We start from the raw sequence: 11,568 nt of genomic DNA, 5'->3' as shown, positions 1-11,568 counted from the left end.
TAATTTACCCAGTTTTACCTGCTAAATAATGGTTTATGTTGGGATACAGAAATATGGCACTCAACCATCGCCGTAGCTTAAAGGAGGCGATTTATAAAGGTCTTATATGAGATTCGGTGGATTTATTTCGGACCTAAGGTTTATTTGATATGCCTTCAATAAACTGCGATGGGATATTTATTCAGCCACCGCGTTGTCATGTAAATAACTTATCTACTTTATTTATACATGATAAAGTTTATATACCATTTTTTTTTCATTGGTTTTCGATTTTATTTCATCATAATAGATATAAAGTATGACTTAAATATAATATTAATCAGCAATATTTGCTGTAAGTTCAAATCAGTAATTCATTCGATGTTTTTGATGTAGAAATGAATACATAATGATTAAACTTACTGTGGCCATCAAAATGTATCTGTATGATCGAAAAAGCTTTAACACAAACTCTAGCAGATTTTAAGACTTTATTTTAGGAATTTGACCACGTTTGGCTCACAAACGGACAATCAACCGATGATGATACGTAACTGCCAATTGCACATTCATCGAAAATCCAATAGGCAGAGTAAACACCGAATTGGAAAGCAATAACAATAAATTTTATGGATAAAAATCCACCCACTTTTGCAGTTGGAGGCACAGTGTTGTTATCAAACGCTAATATTATTTGGAATTTAGCCAAACCAAATTGCCACTAATCAAAAATACCGATTGACCTGTTATAGGTCTACTTACTAATATTAACAGAAAAGATATTTTTTATTATTTCATCTTTATACTTTAATGGTGTAAAAATACATCAGAAACTATTTTTGGAAGTTGCCACTAATCAAAAATACCGATTGACCTGTTATAGGTCTACTTACTAATATTAACAGAAAAGATATTTTTTATTATTTCATCTTTATACTTTAATGGTGTAAAAATACATCAGAAACTATTTTCGGAAGTTACCTATTTTGATTCGACTTGTCTCTCTTATTTTCTTAGCTATCAAGAAGTTGTGATCTCTCCGCGAATATTAATTCCTATAAACATTAGCTGCTTTCAAATCTACGATACGCAAGTTAAGGAAAAGGGTTTATGGAGGTATTGATATACAATAATATTGCTCCTACAATATTTGCCACATCACGGCCTTGCGCTTAATTCTATCAGAGATCTTGTTAATCGCGCCTCCTTCATCTATCACCGTGCGCCAGTCATCGGAGGAATTATCGCTACTCCTTACAAATTAGTGCTGGCGATATATTCTGACGCTATATTGCCCCTTTTCTGAAGCGATATTGCCTCTTTTCTGAAGCAATCGCGTCGTTATTGCTAAATGATCGCATACATCAGTCCCTTTAAATGAAAAGGACGAATACTGGTTTAGGAAAGGTGATGTGAATAACCATCTTACAAAATATGATCCTTATAGGTAATTAATAGCAAACCTCTAGCTTGATTAAGTGACAGATACTATTCGTAAATGCTTTCGTCTTTATTNATCTCAGCTGATAACTATGAGACGGCATGGGAACTGCTAACTCACAGATACAACAACCCTCAACTGTTGTTCACAAAACAGATTGAAATCTTCATCAATCAACCCGCCGCTCACAAACAGTCGGCATTTGAGATCAGACGTCTGTATGACACATCCATGGAATGCATTCATGCCATACAGAACCTAGGTATCGACACAAGTACCTGGGACCCGCTACTTGTTCATCTAATTGCAAAGAAGTTGGACACTGAGACATACAGTGATTACAAGGAGGCACGCAAATCGCCACGTGACTTACCATCACTCTCTGAACTTATGAATTTCCTAGAAAGCAAGTTCAATGCGCTTGAGCCAATAAGCACAACTGAGAGACAAACATCATCATCTAACAAGAATTATCAGCAAAAGATGATAACGAACAAGAAATTTCATAAACCTCAATCTCAAAATGGTGGCGGTCATCACTATAAGAAATTTGAAAACAGAGAATTTCAAGCTATTGCGACATGTTCGACAAACTGTCCTATATGCAACAACAACCACTACCTATACAGATGCAGCAAGTTCATGAAATTGTCGCCTGACGAGAGGTTATTGACCGTCCTAAAACTCGAATTTTGTCAGAACTGTCTATACGCACACGAAGACAGCCAATGCACGTCACCAAAAAGATGCAAAGTTTGTAAAAAACCTCACAATACTGCATTACATGAAGCATACGCGAACGTGAACCTTGCGCAACAGTCATCGAACAGGCCGGCCGAGTCAACTAGGTCATCGCCCGTGCCTACAACTCCAATTACGAACAAACTTCAAATTTCAACACATCAAGATAATAAGCAACATATTGTCAATCNTGTGATGACGTCACAACCGCCGACGCGCACTCAAACCAACGACAAAGGCGTGCGACGAGAAAATCTACAGCTTCATTTATTACGATGGCGATGATGCTGTTCATGGCCTTCTTCATACCTGCACAGTGCTCATACAACATATCAACATTTGACGACCACCAAAATATTTATTTCGATAAGATGTATGAGATGAATCTTATTCGAGATGAATGGAAGTTAATCGTGTACTATAACATGAGTACCTACTGGTCAGCATTACATCACGTGGAGAGTTACGTCAATCACTTAGAAGAGTACCTACACACTGCCATGCTGCCAACTCAATACAAAAGCATCATATATCAATTAGAACACGAGTTAACGGAAATCGAACACTATAACCGCATACTCAAGGGTCAAGCTAACAGAAGACAAAAAAGAGGCTTGGTTGACGGTATAGGCTATATAGCTAACTCCTTATTTGGAGTACTGGATGAGCGCTTTGCGCAACAATATGAAAAAGACATAGAAAAAATCTCGCAAAACGAAAAGCACTTACAACTATTGCTGAAAAATCAGACAAGTGTCATCGAATCTCAATACAATATTCTGCAGCGAAACGAAGCCATCATGAACAAGCAGTTTAGAATGGTACAGAAATACCTACAGAATGTAACGATGATAACAAATCGATGGCAAGCAGAAACTAACAACGAGCTACATGTCTTATCATCATCTATGTCAGCGATGATCATCATGAATAATCTTCGGAAAATGCAAGAGAATGTGATAAATACCGTCACTGACCTCGCACAAGGTCATATGGACGCACATTTACTGCCACCGGAACAATTAGAAGAGCAACTGAATATTATCTACAGCCACATACCTAACGATCTGACTTTACCTGCCAACAAACATGACTTTAAGGAGATTTACAAGCTAATGAAAATTAGTGGTGATATGGGCTCTTCGTACTTGATAATCGAAGTCAAGATACCTCTGGTAAACAAGGAAGGTTTTGAGCTGGACAAAGTTATAAGTCTTCCTCAGCACTCCTATATTGTAGAATTTCAAACACCATACATCGCATTCAATCTGCAAAGAGATCTACTTCTCACTCTAACAGAAACAGATGTTCAAAGCTGTATCCACGCACAGACAAACAAATTACTGTGCTCTATAGATAAGCCAATATATGAATTAAAAATAACTCAGTCGATTTGTAACTTGAGTATTCATAACAAAACACTCTGCACTGCAAAGGAGGCGCCGTGTCACGAGCGATGGATCAAGTTACATAGCGATAACAGGTGGCTATACTCATGTTGTGGGAAATGCTCGGTACGCATATTTTGCACCGACAGTGGAATGACAATGAAGTCACTAACCGGGAACGGCCTTCTAGAAATCGGTCAAGGTTGTACCGTAAAAACTGACACATTCTCCATACTTGGACACAACAACTACTTGAGCCACGTTCAAGTCCAGAGGGACCTACCATTATTGTCAGAAACTTCGATCCTGAATTCCATATTGAATTCTTCAGGCATCGAGTTTACACCTGATTATCATGACAATGAGTGGCGTAGTATGGAGACTCAAATCCGAACCCTCAAAGAACAGGAGAATGCGCCACTCAGCATACACGACGTGCATCAGNGGCTTCTGTGATGCGTCAGAAAAAGCATACGCTTGCGCAGTATACGTCACTACTACAAATTCTAAGGGCGAAGTCACATCGACGCTTGTGACTGCAAAGACAAAATTGGCACAAAGATAACACATACCAACCACCTGCGTTAGAAACCAAGAAATCGAATGTGAACGTGGCCTTAACTTATAAAAACGATTTAGTTGTACAATTATTACATGATTGCAGCTCGACACTACGCATGGCAACAACAATCGGCTGGCTATCACGTTTCACACAGTGGTTGCGCAATAAACAAATACCACGACAAAGTTACCTATCCACGACGGAAATGCAATGCGCCCTCAATTTGATTATAAAGACTGTTCAATCTATGGAATTTGAAGACGAGATTGAACAACTTCAGAATCAGAATAAAGTCAAGAGTTGCAGTAAATTGGCGAGCCTATAAGTCTTCCTCAGCACTCCTATATTGTAGAATTTCAAACACCATACATCGCATTCAATCTGCAAAGAGATCTACTTCTCACTCTAACAGAAACAGATGTTCAAAGCTGTATCCACGCACAGACAAACAAATTACTGTGCTCTATAGATAAGCCAATATATGAATTAAAAATAACTCAGTCGATTTGTAACTTGAGTATTCATAACAAAACACTCTGCACTGCAAAGGAGGCGCCGTGTCACGAGCGATGGATCAAGTTACATAGCGATAACAGGTGGCTATACTCATGTTGTGGGAAATGCTCGGTACGCATATTTTGCACCGACAGTGGAATGACAATGAAGTCACTAACCGGGAACGGCCTTCTAGAAATCGGTCAAGGTTGTACCGTAAAAACTGACACATTCTCCATACTTGGACACAACAACTACTTGAGCCACGTTCAAGTCCAGAGGGACCTACCATTATTGTCAGAAACTTCGATCCTGAATTCCATATTGAATTCTTCAGGCATCGAGTTTACACCTGATTATCATGACAATGAGTGGCGTAGTATGGAGACTCAAATCCGAACCCTCAAAGAACAGGAGAATGCGCCACTCAGCATACACGACGTGCATCAGTACTCAGTTCTTTATACGATACTGGGCCTCATTATTGTCGCGGGGTGCATCTTCATGGTCATGCGATGGCGAAGAATCAAGGGAGCCCTCAACATGGAGACTTCGAGCACTCAAGCGAATTCAATTCCGATGACAGCAGTCGCCAGCGTCGATCAGGCAGCGGCCACACCACCGAGGACCCGACCACGATCTGTGCGACTGGACATCCCTTCTATTAACGTAGTTCAGTGATGAAATATTTAAGTTATTCAAACTTGTTATTTGTATTTGAAATTGTTTACATTTTTATTGTTAGTTATCATTATTGAACTCTTAATTTGTTACTTTATTTTACATTTATATAATTTTTGACTGTCCTTCTTTTAGAGTGGCAGGATGTACGGGTTACCGCACATATTATGTTAATGTCAACGACATACCTAATCTAGGTCACTTAGAAATAGCAATTATGCACACTTTTATACGTCACGTACGTTCGTACTTCTGCTATTCTATCATTTTATAAATAATTGTGTTATGTGAAATAAATCAGTGTTATTACGACTATCATTGGGTTTGGTTTCGTACACTAACTATCCCATACAAATCGTCGGCACTCATCCTGTAACTGTAAGACGCTACACTACTAAAGCAATACCGACTTTGTTTCTTTACAATTAGGTTCAAAATGAGTTTCTAAACTGTCTTTTAGATACGTTGGTGTGCTGTTGCCGTTCAGAATTTGATTTTTAGCTTACCAATGTGAAAACGTCTGAGACAGACCACAATAAACCAGTTACGAGCGCTTTGATCTGCCAATCGCTGGATAAATTGTTGGAATCGGTATAAAGACTTTATGGTCCACTGTTGAACAGTAAATTTTCGCAAACAATGACGTTATTTGAAAATGAAATCGATAACACTGGATGAGATGAAACGAGGGGTGTTTACCCTTCAAAGTAGGTAAACGACTAATTTTATTTTTCCTTTTATAGTCTAAGATCCCGCTATACAACGACCTTCACCGAGATGCTTATTTGATGAAAAATATTTTATATTCAATTTAACATGTCAATAATTATATTGCTTAAGGGTTGCCTAATAAATTTCAGTCCAGGATATGATTAATTAATCATTAAAAAAAGTTTTATTTTTAAATATTTCATCGGTTTGATTATTAAACAAACTCCATACCAATCGAAAGTATGAAGCCCATAGAATATGCAAACGTTAGGTTGCCTATAATATTCTTTTCCAGTCATAACTCTCGGGTTGCCAGGTATAAACAGGTAAATTGATAGAGCATTTTGCATCGGTCTGATAATTTAATCAAATATAAATGAAAATAAAGATTATTTCATTACTTTTGCAGGAGGCGTCATCCAAATTTTTGACCGGAAGTCGTTATTTCCACTTTCGACATTTTTGGACCAAATCTCCGAAAGCATGGCAACACTGGAGAAATTTCTTCACCCAAGCGACACCTCTTGACAAGACACACAAACGCCTCATACAACTCGTCTTTCCCAAATGTTGCCAACTACTCGAAAAATGTCACCTTTCAGTTTTAATTTCACTTTACAAAGTTCGACAACCGTCATTCAGGACTGATTTTTCGCAGGCAACCCTATACCACCGTGTTCACAATGAAATAATCTTTATTTTCATTTATATTTGATTAAATTATCAGACCGATGCAAAATGCTCTATCAATTTACCTGTTTATACCTGGCAACCCGAGAGTTATGACTGGAAAAGAATAGGCAACCTAACGTTTGCATATTCTATGGGCTTCATACTTTCGATTGGTATGGAGTTTGTTTAATAATCAAACCGATGAAATATTTAAAAATAAAACTTTTTTAATGATTAATTAATCATATCCTGGACTGAAATTTATTAGGCAACCCTTAAGCAACATAATTATTGACATGTTAAATTGAATATAAAATATGTTTCATCAAATAAGCATCTCGGTGAAGGTCGTTGTATAGCGGGATCTTATACTATTATTAGCACAGTTTCTTTTAATGTATGGGGTGTAAGGTTATTGGTATGATGATGAGCAGTATATTAATAAAACATTTAATTTTGTAAGATAGACATTTGTAGATAGAGAATAAACTACTTCACTCTGAACACTGTACCTATTAAGCCTCTAAAAGCTCACTTTTCTGAAAGCTGAAAAATTACTGATAATTTAATAAAAAGCGCTTGCCCAAAACTTACATAACTTGGAAATAAAAGGTCTCTTTAGTTGAAATAGGCCGAGTTTTCTGTCACCCTGTATCTATGCAGTCTGATGTGTCGTCAGAGTAAATACAAATGAGTAGGTCATCTTCATAGAAACGCACGGGCGCGGTTTGTATGTGAACGCGCCAACACGAATGCGGCGCGCACGCACACACTGACAAAGATTTAGCGGGGGCCAGTCGTGGTTGCGCCGAACTTTGTCAGTGTGTGCGTGTGCGCCGCATACGTATATTGGCGCGCTCACATACAAACCGCGCTCGGTGCGTTTCTATGAAGATGACCTACTCATATGTATTTACTCTGGTGTCGTCACTGTACAGCACCTGCCGTCTCCAGGCTCTGTTGATTACGGCAATTAGGATCCAAACAATCAGCTGGATTAATCAACGTTTACAATAGCTTTCGAAGCGATAACTAGCTCGTGTAACTGAATAGCTAATAGTTAGCTAAACGTGAATTGCAAGTCAAGCTGCAGCATATACCTAATATACAATACGATAGCTACCACAACGCTGCACTATACTTAGAACCATTGTTCTAAGTGCTACAATGAGGTGTATTAATATTACATACTATTATTAGAACTATTGTTCTGTTGTTATTGTGTTGTGTCACATTACAATCAATAGATTGCGTTGCATATAATATCAGCGGTATAATACTGTACCTACTGTTTAATTAAGCGCTAGTTTATTAAGTAGATAAGTACATCTTTTGTTTAATACGATGTAGATTAACCCGTCAATATTATCAAACTTTTCTTCTGTTACTTGGCGAAACTCTATTTCATCCGATAATGCAGAATGAGTCTGGAATGACCACCTGCTTACAGGAAGCTAGAAAAAATCTATGCTTAGTTGGATGTACTGTAGCTGAAATGATGATGACTTGTGTTTTATTTTAAATACAAAAGTATATCTAGACTCCACAAATAGAGTGACTCTAATACAGGTTTAAGTATTATATAAAAAGGGTTATGTAGAAAAATGCTGTCGTTTTTGTCGTTGTAAAGCTGTACCAAATGTGTCGCGTAAAAGGCTGTTCCTTTTACAGGTGTGATAAAATATTCAAATGGTCGCGGGATAAAACCTAATTGAGACCCATGTTAGGCTGTAGAGGTCACAGAAACATGGGTACAATGTCACATCCCTATTATAAATTGATAAACACCTAAGTAATATTTAAATCTTCCTGTCGTGTCGACAACAAACCTACACAGTGTCAGCCCAAAACTCCGCTACAAGAGTGGCGTTGTCAGTAGCCTTCATTAAATCTTCCTGCGTGCAGTTGTTTGGGCACGCAGAGCACGACATCATGTGCTTCAGTATTTAAATTAATCAAATATTTACAAGCACCTAAGCAAACGTTTAGGATTGGTTTGAAGAAGTTACGCAAATCTTTTAGTGCGCCGTAAACTTTATTTCAGTCACGATTCACGACTTTATTTGCCTAAATCTGGAATCCGGGTTTTCCAGGAAAAGCTTCTGTATTATACATTTTCAGGCCTACCGTAAATACAGGGTGTCAAGGCCAACTAGGTAAAAACTGAAAAAATTAAAGAGACCAAACTTAACCTTCTTTTGAAGGGAAGGAGTGTAAGATATTATCAAAATAACTACTGCATATTACTCCAAACGACCATCAAACAGCTGGGCGACCATAAACAATCATGCCACTTCATCTTTATAGCCCATAGACAGACGTTTATCTACTTTTAGAGGCTAGACTATAACGCGAATCGGTAAACTCTGTTGGAGGCGTCGTTATCGGTCAATAGCCGATAGCCAATTAGCGATAAAATTGGAGCCAGAACTCTGTTTACTTGGTTAACGTAATTTGTCGAAGTCAATTTTATAAATCTGTTTTTAATCAATTTTCAAAATTGTGCGAGTGTGTCATTAATTTAATATCTATTTAGTTGTGGTGTGAGCTATGTATATTAAATTACGTCTTTGTAATTTCATAGATATTGAGATTATTGAAAACTAGCTTTCCGTCCGCGTAAAATTTTGTCTGTCACAGAAAAACTACATCGCACTCGTCCCTATTAAAAAACCGGGATAAAAACTATCCTACGTCCTTTCCTGGGACTCAAAATATCTCTGTGTCAAATTTCATCAAAATCGGTTCAGTGGTTTAGACATGAAAGCGAGACAGACAGAGTTACTTTCGCATTTATTATATTAGTAGAGAAGTAAAGATATGATTTGCACTTTGATTGTTAGAATTTTGAAGCTAAGCTGTTTTAAGTTAGTCACTCTTTCAATTTGCAAGTATAATTTTTAGTTAAATGTTTTAACAGCTAGTCAAGTTCTCACTGAAATTGTATAAATGCCAGGTTTAGCTAAAACTGGATAATATCTAACATTAATATTCATACAATACCATGATCTGAAAGGGTCGACGTATCCTCAAAGTACAGTCAGCATCAAAAAGACCAGTAGCGAAGTTTTTGGCTACTTTGGGTGTCACGAACTATTGAAGCTAACTGTAAAAAACGATATAAAGTATAAAAACCCCATGTGTGAGGTTTATATCTTTTATCAAGTCCCTTACAACGAAGAGGTAATAAACTTGACAGTCCTTTTTCGTTTTATTGTAGTCGGATTTAGTGCTGGGCCAAGGTATATGTTAACGTTTTGGGTTATGCCTTAAAATATAACTGGGAGTAACGACCTGATCTTCTTTTGAACTCATAAAATTGGAGAGTTGTCTGTGGTACATGACAATCAAAGTATACAGAGAATATATTCGTTTTTAATTTCATTTGTTTCAACCGAAAGACGTCAACTGCTGATACCCCCAAAGATGTCTACGCTGCGCTGTCCGCATCCAAATGCTTGAAGCATCTTCGGTTTTTAGTTTATCAAAAAGAAAGTATGTATCACATATTTACACATTGCATCATTTTTTTATGTAAGACAAGGCAGGTATTTGACCGCAATCGCACCTGGTGTTAAGTGAAATACAGTCTAGGATGGTACATATCTGCCCTGTAAGTGCCTATTCACTATCGCCTTGAAAAGGCCCGGATTAAGTATAGTGTTCAGGAAAGTAGGAGATGAGGTGTTTATAGCCAAACACAGATCTTTGAAGCCAACAAAAGCCTTTTAATTTGGTACTAGAAACACTGTGAAAGCGCTTTTTAATCTTTGACCACATACAAAATATAAATGAGTTTTGATTTACTACTACGCTACGGTAAAAACCAAGGCAACATTCAGTACTTATAGGTGCCATTACAATGTAGGTTTACTAAAGTTGTTTATAAACAACACGTCCAATGCCAAATAATAAACCAAAACACCTGAAAGAGTAGATTGCTGACGTAACCTCAAGTTTACAAACTACTCCAATTTGAGGGTCGCTTACTAAATCGGAGAAACGATTTTGCCTCAAGGTTATAGGGTGATGTTTATAAAGTTTAGCTTTATAAATGAAGGCGTGTGAATAGGGGCACACGAAATGGGAATTACACGAAATTGAATCTGTATTTGGGTTTGAATTGAGTTTTGAGTTTCATCATACTCGTACGCTCGCTCAGTGTATAACCACAGAATAATAATAAGTACTACGTACAGAAGTTTTACTTCGCGAAGATATTTAAAAAAATGTATGCTCAATGTCATTAACAATATGGTGTAATTTAGCCTGTCTCAAGAGTCAAGCACCATTTTGTTGACAAACGTCAGTGATCGGCACTGCGCCGAAGCTATAGGGCTGACTTCGGTAAAATGATGTGACGTGAGGTGCCAAACTGCGGAAAATGGCGGAGGAAATACATGATTTAGCATGAATTATCATAAATAATATTAACTACTTATTTACCTCTCAGTGTCTTGAGGCAACTTAAAAAAGTACATTCTGTGTTTCTATATTATTATTTAGGCAGTTAAATACTGCACAGTATTTAGTACACCATTTTCTTTATTTTCTTCTATCATACACAAGAATACGCATGCGTGAGTCAATGTTCGCGCGTATGTGAGGCCTTGTCGAATAGTATCCTGTAGGTGGGCCATCGTGCGTGTTTTGTTTTCGATGTAAACTCGCGGAGATGAACAGGCCTGGTATAACGTTTCAGCCAAATGACGTTGATTGCTGTGGGCTGAGTGTAAGTTTACATCAAAAGTCCTCACTAGTTAGCGCGTTAAAAAAATGTACCTATGAAAATTTTAGTTCTTGAACGTTTCCTTAAACGTTTCGTTAAACTCACACTAAGCCCTCTGGACGGGCCTCCCCCAAGGATTTTCAAAACGACCGGTACTGAGCTGTTCCAA

This window comes from Ostrinia furnacalis, unplaced genomic scaffold (assembly GCF_004193835.3).
Source record: "Ostrinia furnacalis isolate ACB-3 unplaced genomic scaffold, ASM419383v2 OfSCF0322, whole genome shotgun sequence".
Classification (NCBI taxonomy): domain Eukaryota; kingdom Metazoa; phylum Arthropoda; class Insecta; order Lepidoptera; family Crambidae; genus Ostrinia; species Ostrinia furnacalis.
Note: the sequence above shows the minus strand (reverse complement) of the source record.